The sequence below is a fragment of the Podarcis cretensis genome (genome assembly GCF_951804945.1).
Source record: "Podarcis cretensis genome assembly, chromosome: 7".
Taxonomy (NCBI): domain Eukaryota; kingdom Metazoa; phylum Chordata; class Lepidosauria; order Squamata; family Lacertidae; genus Podarcis; species Podarcis cretensis.
Genome location: NC_137176.1, coordinates 82,070,216 through 82,083,444, shown reverse-complemented (window position 1 = coordinate 82,083,444; position 13,229 = coordinate 82,070,216). Strand labels below are relative to the sequence as shown.

General features: G+C 42.5%; 1 protein-coding gene across 3 annotated transcripts in view; it reads left to right on the top strand.

The window, feature by feature from the left end:
* The window catches only part of CYRIB (CYFIP related Rac1 interactor B), a 51,624-nt gene that overhangs the window by 12,256 nt on the left and 26,139 nt on the right, over positions 1-13,229 (top strand). Inside the window, exon 1 of one of the 3 annotated variants that reach the window (XM_079984486.1) lies at positions 2,716-2,812. The exons of the other annotated variants lie outside the window; for them this stretch is intronic. The gene's annotated coding sequence lies outside the window, so the exon portion shown is untranslated. Of the gene's footprint in view, positions 1-2,715; positions 2,813-13,229 lie in introns of those variants that run through there. 3 annotated transcript variants of the gene reach the window in all.

Genomic DNA, 13,229 nt, shown 5'->3' with positions numbered 1-13,229 from the left:
GGGAAATGGCAGGTGAGTTTGGGAATTCCAAAACTAAGAGATGGTTTCTTAAACAGGTATTTCAACAGGCCAGTGGACTCTGGGAGGGATAAGAGTTCCAGGTCACTACATTTCATTCTTGTTCTTTTTCTTGGAAGCCAGAATGGACGCTTAACAATGCCTAATGAATCTCCACCTGGCTGCCCCTATTTCCTTTGTTGGAAGGAAGCAAAATAAAAAAAAATCCTTCCAGTAGCACCTTAGAGACCAACTAAGTTTGTTATTGGTATGAGCTTTCGTGTGCATGCACACTTCTTGAGATACACAGGAAGCAGTTCACATATACAGAGGAATGCTTCTTTGGAATGGACGCTCCATTGAGGTGGATGGGGAATCTCTTACAAGCATGAGTGACATAGATGGGACTCTCCATCCTGTCAACTGCATCCAGAGTATCTCGCTTTTTTCTTTCTGTTTGTTAATGCATTGTCTTCATCCAATTCAAGGAGCTTCCATGAATAGTAGAGGCTGAATCGCTAAGGCCAGTTTCATTTTCACATCAAAGGAATATCTACTATGGAAGGATGTGCAGTCATTCATCATGAATTCTATACTAAATCTATGCGGTTTCATTAAATTCACAGTTGGAGTTGCATTTCTTTCAGCATGGCGGAAGGTGGGTTCGTAATTCTGACCCAAGTAGTTTATATGCTGTTACTTCTTGGCCCAGCCTTCCCAGAAAGCAGATACAGAATGCCTTTCCTTCAGCCGCCTTGCTAAATTGCAAGCTGTCATCGCCTTTCATCTGGGATTGGACTGTGCACAGGCATGCATGTGTATCTCTGTTCTGAACTGTTATTCTGTGGGAGCACTGAAAAAGCACAAAATAGAAATATGTGCAGTATTCAGTTCACAGATAGCCCCCACTAAAAACCATGTGTCTGCCCATTTGGACTGCAAAAGATATGCTTAAAAATTTGTAGGCAATGCCTATCAAAATCTTACAAACCAGGGAACTAGCTTGATTCGCAGTGGTCTGGAATGGGGCTTTTATGCCCTGCATAGTTCTTTGTCTCTCTCTCCCATAACTAACAACAGCAGAATAATGTGTGCAAAATGAGAAATTATGCACAGTTTCTGAAGGTACATAATTTGTACAAGGTGCAGTATTCAGGGTGTTTTTTGGAGCAAATCTTTATCATCAGCGTTATTTTGAAGTGAAGAGTATACACGGCACTGTCTATGGATTGTGGATTCAGCGACTACTTAGGAATTTTTTTCACCATTGTTTGAGAAAGCTGAGTATTTGTACAAAGAGTTTGGCAGGCGAAGCAAATTGCGTTCCCATTATTGGGGTCAGAATTGTAAGCAGTGTGCCAAGAACCAGGAAAGGGGGAGGAGCAGGTGAAGGGGCAAACTGAATGAATGAATTTTGTGAGCAGCCTTTGGTCTTTTCTAGTGATACAGAGAGAAATGGAAGAGCATGGTGCTCCCAAGAGCATCCTTGTGGGAGGGGTGCCTCTTTGGGGTGGCCTTTGCTTTGAAGCTGAATGGAAGTGACCTCTCCTATCCCCTTTCAAATTTAACCATTTGAACCCCAAGGATGGATGGCATTTTGGCTGGGTTTCCAGTACACCTGTAATCCTCCCCAGGCCCACATCTTCTTCCGGCCTCCCCCCTCTAGGATAGGGCTTGGCAGACTTGAGTACCTTCCAGCTCCCTACCCAGTTCAATGACGACTGAGCTTGCTTACTATTCAAATTCTTGTATGAACAAAATTCCCCCGTTCTTTCTTTAATAGGAAGTACAAAGATGAATATGATCAGAATGCCAGTTTGCTTCCCAATTATACTTTTCTAAAAATGGAACATTTAATATAGCACTTCATAGAAGAGTGTCTGAGTATAGCCCTTAAAAATAGGATTTGTTTGAAGAAATGAGCACACAGTTCTCACTTCCTCATACAAAGCACACTAATAAGAAACCAGTTTGGCTAAAAAAATAATGTTGCAAAGTCCTTTAAAATGATCATTTGTGTTGCTTCTGTGTTCTCTAATGCTGTGTGGCAATTTAAGTTAAAATTGTAGCTGCTACTGTCTCCCCACCCCACTTTTTAGGAATGCAGGAAGACATTACAGAAGGCTCCAATGTTTGTTTGGTGGATCTTTTGGGACATGTGTAGAAACTTTATCCTCCACTGTAAGCTTTTAGTCATGTTCTCCTATGCCAGCCTTTCCCAACCTGGTGCCCTTCTGATGTTTTGGACTGCAACTCTCCTCAGTCCCAGAAAGCATGGCCAGTGGTCAGGGAAACATTTAGTTAAACCCACTGAATCAGGAATGGGCTTTTTCTCTCCTGGGAGTTTGTTTTAGCACGCCTGGGGCAACAATAGTTAGCGGCAGTCTGGAAAGCCGTTGTGGGACACTGATAAAGAGCATGAGCTGTGCGCCGGAAGGTGCAGTTCAAATTTCTGTCATGAAATCAAGATTTCTCTATTACAGGGATGATAATAATACGAGTCTTGTCTTTTCGAATAGTGCAGTGATGGTTGTGGTAACATACATGAAGCAGCGAAGAAGCGGCCATCTCCCATATAAATGTATGCAGAATTGCAGCCCTTGCCTCTTAACATAGCCTAGTTTCTTTTAAAAAAGGGAAACAAACTGGAGGATGTGACTCAACCCAGTAGAAGGAAGGAAACATTAACTGAATGCAGGCAGAACTTGTGACAAGCCTATTGCGGTGTGCAGTTGCTTCTGAACATAGCTTGTTGATTACAGGACCAAAATCTTTCACTTGCCAGCAGTGTTCAAGATGGTTGTTTAGTGCAGCGGTAGGTAACCTTTCCCAGCCCTGCAAGCCGTATTGAAAATACCTTACGAGCTGCTCTTGCTTCTTTCAGTTGTGTGATTGGCCTAGCTTGTAACTGATAAGACATCACACTTTCAGGGTGTTCTTATTCTAGAAAGGTTAGCCTCAATACAACACACGAGGCAGAGCTTGGGAGATCTTGGAATCTTGATTTGTACATTGTAGCGGTTGCAAACTAGTTAAGCGGAGTTTTATTTCCTCTTTGTGCTTGATCCGTTACTATTTGTAGCATCCTACTTTTAATCCTCTGTGCAACATGAAATTTAGAAACGTGCGCATGTGTGCTTTCGTCTCAAAATTTACATGAAGCGGCAACCATCAAACGCTTTGGATCATAGAATCTTAGAATTGGAAGGGACCCCAAGAGTCATTGTATAGATATATTGTAAAGATGTGTCTTTTTCCTCAGGCTGTCCCTTGACCCTCGTGATTGGGTTGTTTATTTGCTTTTATATGCTTTCCCACCCTTTTATATTACTGTGCTGCTGGTTTTAGGTTTCTATTTGTTTTAATGATACTGATTGCTTTTTCATATTATATGCTGCTTAGAGATTTTTAAAAATATTAAGTTGTCTATAAATGCCTTTCAATATATAAATGAAATGGGGACTTTTGGAATGCTAATGCTTACCTGTAAGCCTAAGCAAATTAGCCTTGGGCTTCACTTTTCGTTGCTCTTTGAGTCCTTTGTTTTGTATTGTTTGCATGTTTTGGTTCCTAAGCATGTGGACTTGTGACCAAAGAACCTATTGTCCAGAGATGCGGTCAAACAAAGTGCAAGCTGCAGTTGCTGTTGTTTAATGAACTGTGAGACTGTATGTATGGTGAGTGCACTCTTAAAAATGCTGGGATATGCTGACGCTGAAGGGTAGTATCTTTTTCCGTGCCGACTAGTTTTCTACTACGTAGAACAGCATGGTTTTGCTACGCTTAGCTTTTCACAGTTGACTGGAGACAATGTATGTGCATGAGAGAAAGAAAGGATAGTGTGTTCTTAACATTTAAAGATCCACCTCAGTTTGTGATTCATACTGGTATTTCTATATAATTTTCCATTGCTCACCATATTTATGATATTCTCTTGTGGGTCTTGGATAGAATGAAATCACGAGGGCCTGTCCTGTGATCATTATTAGTCCAGTATCATGAGGGATTATATTATTATTTTTCATACTGTGATTTCATCTCATTGCTGTTATTATTTTCCTGAGTGCACCGCAGACTATTGCTTGCCTTTCTCCATAGCTGGCTTTTTACCTAGCGATGGCCCCTGGAAGCAAAGCTACAAAGCAATAGTTTAGTAAGAGGAATAAGTCTGTTGCCTGCTGTCCATCAATAGTAGGTAGCTTAAACCAAACACATGAAGCCATCTGGGATCCAAATAGCTGCACACTGTGCCACTTCCTACCACAGCCTTTGTGTCTCTCAAAAACCAGCTTCTCAAAGTTAGAGACCTGCCAGAAGGGCATTTGATGCAGCACAAGGCATTCTAGTCGGAAGAGGAAATCGCAGAGATTTTTGTGCACATATGAATGCATGCATGGAAATTTAAATATTGCTGTTCTGAGATATGGGGCTGTCTCATTAGGTGCACCAAACCTTGTCTTCCAGGCCTGACATGGAATATATTGGCTGTTGAAGCTTGTCATATTTTGTTGGGCTATCTGTTTCCTTGTCTTAACCTAGGATTTGCCAGCATCTGGTTTGTGTGGCTTGTCATGTCATCCAAACCAAGAATCTGCAAGCAAACCACAAGCAATTACCAAGGTTTGGTGATAATAAACCATGAGCCTGGATTTGGAGAAAACTGCATGCCAGACACACTGGGTGACAAGTACCAGGGGTTTGTAGTTTCAGGCATAACCAGTCAGTGGCAATAAAAATATAAAGTGGGTTCCCATTACTTTTTATCAATGTGCTATTAATTGGTAGAAATATAGAATTGTTGAAATATTGACTGTTATATTCAAAAGTGGGAAAGGAATCTTAGTACGCCATTGTTACTTCACAGCAAAATTGAAACCCGATCAAACAAAGCTTACAGGACGTGGGATGCACCTTCAGTGAGAGTGTTAGTCTAAAATTGGAACACGCTAGGGAGGAGGTAGAGTATTTTCAGTGGCATTCAGGAATGTGGTTGCAGAATATAAGGCAGCATTTACTCTGTGTATTCTTCCTGCCTGCCTCCAAAATTTCCATCTCTCATCGATGGCTGTATAAAGGGAAAACTCCACACCCTTGCATTCCACCGCATGTGTGGCCAGGCTTGCTCTTTGAGAAGAGTTGGTAGCTATTATAGGGCAGGCAGCAGTTTGCTGGAAGAAAACATATTTCATTTTTAGGAAACGGGATGTCTTGGATTACACGTACTACAAATCTCTGTTTTTTCCTCCCTTATGAAGGGTGTCCTAACAATTTTGATACCTCTATGGGTCAGCCAGTCAGGGGGACTCAAATATTATTATGTAAAATGTATATTTTTGTTTGTGATGGCTAGTATATTTTAACTTTGAAAATTGAAAGATAAATGAATGTGAGGTGGAAAATAAGGGTTGTGCAAGCAAAGTGCCCATACCATTTCCTTGTGTGATTCTTTTCTTCTGTAGTTGATCATGCACGAAGCTGCGGGTCTTAACACATCAACTTTCCCAGGGCAGCATCTGTGGTTTTCTAAATACGACAGGGTTTACTTTGATTGAGAGGCCTCTCATTTTCCTATCTTGATATTTCTTGCTTGAGTTGTCCAAGACCAAATTCTACTTGGAAAGCATTTTTAGTGCTCCTATAAAGTTGTGATGCTGACTCAGTATTCAGACTATAGGAAAGAGCTCTTACATTTTGCAGGTGTGCCAAAGAGCAATTGAACTGGTTTGCAGTTAAGCAATACAGCAAGTCTTGCACATAATCCACTGCAGTGGTTTCATTTAATTTCCTTGCTACTTCCTCTAATTTTTTTAGGTTCCTTTAAAGTACTCATCTGTGTACAAAAAAAAGTTTTATCTTTGTGTCCTTCTGAAAGTGAGTTATTTCTTGCAGTAGTATGGATTTCTGCAAATGTGGCTGCTGTTGATGATCATTAACTTCTTCTGGCAACCATCGACTTGATTCCATTATGACAAGATGCCTCCCCATGCCTAATTTGTCAGGCACAATTCTACGGGAGCAGTCTTCTATTTTGTACTAAGTGGAAGAGTGACACCTCACCCTTTGTGATCTCATGCGTACAAAGAGGAATAAAAGTTTTGAATACCAGCTGCTGGGAATCGCAAGAGGGGAGAACACTGTTGCATTTAGATCCTGCCTTGGGGCTTCCCATAGGCATCACATTGGCCACTGTGAAAACAGGATTCTGAACTAGATGGGCCTTTGGCCTAATCCAGCAGATCTTCTCTTGTGTTCTTGTGATGGAGTGGCGTCTGGGTGTTTGTGTGTGTGTCCCCTTTTCATTTGGCATCCAAACTTTTCTGGGGGTTTTTATGACAGCAATACACACACACACTCACACACACACTCTGTCTCTGATTCTAATTGCCTTCAAAATTTGGTGTGAATTAATTGAGCTCTTGTGCTCAACTCTTTGAAGGCATTATTAGAGTGTGTGCAGAATGGAAAACTGACCTCTCCCCTCCCCCAAGTCCTTTATGTGTGCTGGAGAATTTGGAAGGGGGCAGACTTGTGACCAGTTACAAATAATGATTGACAACAGAGGTCAGTCAATATTTGTGGGCTCCTGCTCATTTGCATCAATCTTCTTCCAAGGAACTCAAGAGTTGTCAACATATGGTTCCTGGTTAGTTTTCCATCCAGGTAATGTACAAGACCAATCTTGCTTAACTTCAGTCATAGAATGACATCAAGTGTGACTATAGACCATTTTGCTGATCTGCAAAGCAGTTAGGCGAATTTACTAGTTAGGGAAAAATCTCGTCTCCGTAATGGGGTGCTAAAGAAAAATGATTTGTGAGCCAGTGAGTTTTTGTGGTGTTGATGGTTCTTTGATTTAAAATACATTCATTGCTAACATACATGTGCAGTGCTATCCTAGGACATTCCATCTTGTATGGAGTTTCCAGACGCCTGGCAACAAAATCAACTTTCAGAAAGCGGATGTTGCACCAAGCCATCTTTGAAACTGCCACACATTTATTTCAAGTTTGATGAGAAAACTGATTAATGTGAGGGGTTTTTTTCCTTCCTATTTTTGCAGCCATCTACATAGCACATCATGATGTTAGTAATGTGTTGTGGGAGGAGCCTGCTGGGAAATAGCCATTGCCCAGGCAGTGTTGTAATGTTTTGAAGCTAAGGCATGAAACTAAGATCTCAAGGACCGCAACTCCCCATATGAACTGACCCTGCGATCATCATCTGAGGCCCTTCTTCATGCGCCCCTTTCATGAGAGGTCCAGAGGGTGACAACACGAGAACGGGCCTTTTCTGCAGTGTAGGGCTGGGTGGTGTATCAATATGATGTATTGTGAATCACAGTGTGCACGCGCACTATGTTAAAAATCACGATGTGGGGAAAACCGTGAAGCCGGTCACTGCTTCTCTCACAATTCCTGCCGCCTCTCAGCTCTCCCCTGCCTCTTGCAGGGGTCAGTGAACCACAAGAGCAGATGCTGAAGAAAGCAACCTATCTGGGAACTTTCCTAAGTAATATAGACACCCACAAGCTCCTTGTTTTAAATGCAGGCACCAGGCTGGTTGGTGGCAGAGAGAGATGCTAGTCTGAATTTCTTGCTGGGAGCACCTCTCCCCCTTCTGTTCTCTTTGGGCTCTCTTCTGGCAGGGCCCTCCCATGGGTGCCTCCTGATACCCCAGCTCCTCCTGAGACCCAAATCCCACCGGAGCCCCCTCAAGACCAGAAAGCCCTTTCCACCTTGCCTACCAAAATCCCCATGTTGCTGCCCTGTTGTTTTAAAAAAACAACCTTGCCCTGTTGTTTAAACCTCTTTCCTCCCTTCTCCTTTCTTTTTTTTCTTCAATTTTTTTTATTGATTTTCCACATTCATAACAGATATAACATATAAAACACACAAAGAAAAAGACATTACAATACTAAAAAAAGAAACAAAAATATAAACACATATTACTTCTAAGACCCCCTTTAATTTTCATTGTTAACTGACTTCCTCGAATCCTCCCTGAGTTTCATTGAATCACCTTGTAACAGTTCTCCAATATCTTCTTTCTAATAAAATTAACTCCTTCACTTTACTATCTTCTTCTCTTTTCATAATAATCTAAATCCATAAGGTTATACAGTTGATTCTTTCCTCCCTTCTCCTCTCTCTCTCTCTGTGTGTGTGTGTGTCTGTGTCTCCCTCATTTTTATGTCTCCCTTCTCGTTTCTCTCCTTCTCTGTGTTTGTGTCTGTGTCTGTGTGCTGTTTCTACAGAGCCAAATACCCGGCCAACTCCATTAAAAGTAAAAGGGTTGGCAAAAAAAAAAAAAAAAGATTTAGAGGAAGAAGAGGGCCCGGCAGGTGATGGATTAGCACCATTGTCTGTACTGAAAGCAAGAGGAGAGCTTCAAGACTATATGGCTATGCGAAGAGTGAATTTTGATGAATTCCCTCTGATGTGGTAAAAGGCACAAGAGGCATCCTTTCCAATGTTGAAGGCGCTTGCAAAGAGGTTTTTAGCTATCCCAGGAACAAGTGTGCCATGTGAAAGTGTTTTCAGCATGGCTGACAATGTTCTTCAAAAGCAAAAGGTGTTTCTGTTGCTAGAGAATGCTGAAATGCAATTTTTTCTGGCATTTTTAAAAAATTGTCTTAAAAATTTTTTGTTCTGTAAATTTTTATCCATTCTTTGTAGTTTGGCCTGGTATAGAAAATTGACAATCAGTCAAAAGAACTGGTGGTGTGGGATGTATACATGTAGTCAACTAAGACCCGATAGTGAATTATACAGTGGTGCCTCGCAAGACGAAATTAATTCGTTCCGCGAGTTTTTTCGTCTAGCGAATTTTTCATCTTGCGAAGCATGAAATCCCATAGGAATGCATTGAAAATCAATTAATGCGTTCCTATGGTCAAAAAAAGTCCAAACAAAGCCAAATTTGGTACAAAAAGAGTTTATTAACTGCTCTTTAAAGTCACACATACTGTAAAGAGCATTTCAAAAATTGAAGGAACAATAAATTAAGTTTCTAAACATGACAGAAAAACATTTAAAAATCAACAAAGTGTACAGTACATTTTCTAAGACTCTGGGGGACCACTCGAAGAAGGTTCCTCTTCCACTCTTTGCTTCTTGCTGATGAACCTGTCCATGGTCTGTTGCTTCATCCGCCTTTTCAGCACCTCCCTGAAAGGCGACATGACCGTCGTATCAAAAGTGTTCGCAAGGTCATGTGCCACGTGCTTGTCAGGGTGGTGCCGCTGTGCAAAAGCCTGCACATCCATGTCCCTCAGTTCTTTGGAGGACAGCCGTTCCTCAGTTGCTTCCTCCTCTTCCAGCGAGGCCCACTCCTGTGCAACCTCTGCCTGCAGTTCGACCAGCTCCTGGGTGGTCAGCTCGTGGTCGTGCTCCTCCACCAGCTCGCAGACGTCCTCCTCTGTGACCTCCAGGCCCATGGTCCTCCCCAAGGCAACAACGTCCTGCACCACTGTTGACTCTGGTGCATCAGAGTCACTTGGTGCCACACAGTCCGGCCACAGGCTGCACCAAGCACAATTCAAATTTCTCTGGCTGAGCCCATTCCAGGCCGTGGTGATCATTTTCAAGCAGGTGACGATGTCGAAGTGGTCCTTACAGAATTCCCGCAGGGTGATGGTGGTGCAATCAGTCACCTCGAAGCATCGCCTGAAAAGCTCCTTGGTGTAGAGTTTTTTGAAATTGGCGATGACCTGCTGATCCATCGGCTGGAGCAGTGGCGTGGTGTTAGGCGGCAGGAACATGATGTTGATGAAGCTGAACTCCTCCAACAAGTCCACCTCAAGGCCTTTAGGATGAGCAGGAGCATTGTCCATCAGAAGCAAAGCCTTCAGCGGCAGGTCGTTGTCCAGCAGGTACTGTTTGACAGCAGGGCCAAAAGCAAGATTGACCGAGTCCACAAACAGCACACGTGTGACCCAAGCCTTACTGTTGGATCGCCACATGACACTCAGCTGCTCCTTGTCGACCTTGTGTCTCTTGAAGGCCCGTGGGTTCTCCGAGTGGTACACCAGCAGGGGCTTGATCTTCAGGTCGCCGCTTGCGTTGGCACAGAAGAGCAGGGTCAGACGGTCCTTCATGGGCTTGTGGCCAGGCAACTTGGCCTCCTCCTGTGTGATGAAAGTCCTTTTGGGCATCCTCTTCCAAAACAGCCCGGTCTCGTCGCAGTTGAAGACCTGCTGTGGAACGTAGCCCTCCGTCTTCACAACCTCCAGGAACTCTGCTGCAAAGTCTTCAGCCGCAGGAACATCAGAACTGGCAGCCTCTCCATGTTAATTTGTAGCAGTGTCCAAGTGCACAGCAGAATGATGAGGAATACGTGCTCATACTCTATATTGCTTTATTTACATTTCAAAGCTGGTAGATTACAGAAAAACATTTTTGCCTCTGCCGGAGCAGAAATGCATCCTCTCTCCTCTGAAGCACAGAGAGAATCACACTGTGTGAGAACAGTGAAAAACAGGAAACCAGTGTACGTCACATCCAGCCTCCCTTTCCCGTGAGAAAACTCCAACAGTAACTCTGTGGAATGTAAACATTGTCTTGTGACAAGCCTTTCGCTGCACAGTGAAGAGAGCAGAAACCAACATCCTCCCCCTTTCTGTGAACATCACTGGGCAGCGTGTTCGTACAATATCAGTACAAACCCAACTTCTGCACATAGGTACAGTGTTGATCCCTTGATACAATCTTGGACAATACATCAGCAGGAATTTCATTACCTGGCATATAGGACACCGTTACGAGTCCCTTCTGAATACGTTCCCTAGCATGTTGCAACTTCAATTGCAAGTGCTTCGTGCTTTGCTTACAACCTTCAGAATTCAGCAAAGCCAAACATGCTTTGTTGTCCTGGTAAACCTGGATTGGACATTTGACAGGAATTTTCATGTCTTTGCACAATTGTAACAACCATTCACAATCCTTAAGTGAATAAGACAGTGCATTCAGTTCAGCTTCACAAGTACTTAAGCTAACTGTTGTTTGCTTCTTGCATGACCAATCAAATAGACCCTGATTGTACATATAGCAAACTCCAGACGTGCTTTTCCTGTCTGTTGTGTCACTTCCAAAACTTGCATCTGCAAATATCTCAAGACCACCAGACTTCTGATTGTTAAATCTCAGTCTGTAATGCATAGTGCCTTTCAAATACCGCGCTATGCGTTTCAGAGCTTTCCAATCCTTAACAGTAGGATTGTTGACTTGTCTGCTTAGCAAATTACAGCTAATAGCAATGTCTGGTCTTGAACATCTGGCAATGAAGTTTAGCTTGCCTAGCACACTTCTGTACAGTGTAGTGTCAGAAAATGCTTCTTCAGTGTCATCTACCTGATAACCTGTTGTCATCGGTGTGTCTACAGGGTTAGCATCCATCAGGTTTAGTTTGTTTAACACATCAGCAATTTTCCGTGACTGGTGTACTAGAATGTTACCATCTTGATCTCTCTCTATTTCCAGAGATAGGTAGTTGTTTACCTCACCAAGATCTTTCATGTCAAAGTGCTCTTTCAGTTGAGATAGGGCGTTATTGTACATTGTGACATCATCCCAAAAGAATAAGAGATCATCAACATAAAACAAACAATACAGTTTCTTTTGCCCCTCCTCTTTGACAAATACACATGGATCAGCTTTCCCTTGCTTAAAACCTAGAGAAAACAATACCTCAGTGAGTTTTGTGTGCCAACACCGTGCACTTTGTTTGAGACCATAAAGGGACTTTTTCAGAGCACAAACAAATCCCTGTTTTACCTGTACGCCATCAGGTGGAAGCATATAAAGTGATTCATTTAGAGATCCGTACAGAAAAGCTGTATTCACATCATGGTGACTAATGTGTAGATTCTCCTCTGCAGCTAGCTTGAGCATAAGCCTAATGCTCTCATACCTCACTGTGGGTGAGTAGGTCTCGTGATAGTCTTCACCTGGTACCTGTGCAAAACCTCTGGCTACCAATCTGGCTTTGTGTCTGACTATCTTGCCATTTGTTTCCTAGCAGTTTCATTCCTGGAACTACTGGAACAAGTTCCCATGTTTTGTTCCTTTCCAAGGAATCAAGCTCAGCCTTCATGGCATTTAACCATGGCTCAGCTTCCTTTGAATCCAAATCCTGGATTTCTTGGAAATTTGAAGGTTCAAATACCTTCTTGGAGCTTTTAACAGCTGTTATTGCTATCTTAGCAAACTCATCAGCAAATCTCTTTGGAGGTCTGCCTTTTGTTGCTCTTTGTGACCTGCGAATTAGCCTTAGGTCTTCAACACTCTCTTCCTTCTTAGGAGAAAAGCGACCTATTGTGAACAATGGTTCCTCCTTATTCTGTAAGAACCTTTCTCATAACCTAGAAAGATACCATGCAAACCACGCTTCTCTAACTTGGAGTTTTGTGGTGAGTGAACCCACATGTCAGAACCAAAAATTCTCATGTGTTTGATGTATGGCTTTTTTCCAAACATCTTCTCATAGGGGGTACAACCAATCGCTGAAGATAACCTGCGATTATAACTGTAAGTGAAACATGAGAGAGCTTCGGCCCAATAACTCTCTGGAAGATTGGCATCATGCAGCAAGGTTTTTAACCCTTGAAGCAACGTCTGATTTGCCCGTTCCGCAAGCCCATTCTGCCATGGCGAGCGAGGACTAGACAAATCGTGTTGAATTCCTTTCTCAGTCAGAAAAGTTTCAAACTACTGAGAAGTGAATTCTCCCCCGCGATCTGTGAAAAGAATTTTTACCTTCTTACCATGCACATTTTCCAACCAAGCACAGAATTCCTTGAACCTAGGAAAAGCCTCTGATTTCTGCTTGAGATTGTGCACATAAATATACCTGGAAAATGCATCAATGAGAACCATGAAGTACCTATTTCCACCCAAAGAGGGCGCTAGTGGTCCAACCAAATCAGCATGAACAATTTGGTATGGTTCTGTAGCTTGCCTACTAGACACCTTACCTTTTGCAGCCATTTTCACCTTGTTTGCTGCGCATGCCTTGCATTTCATGTGGTACCTGCAGGGTTTAATAGTCATACCTTCAACCAAGGCAGGCATTTTAGATACTGCCTCAAAACCCAAATGACCAAATTTTCGATGAAAATCATGAATACATTCTGCATGCAAACTTTTGTTAGAACCTGCAATGTAACAAGTGTCATCCTGCACAACATCATCATAATACAAAACATATAAACGATCAACATATTCAGCATACAATAC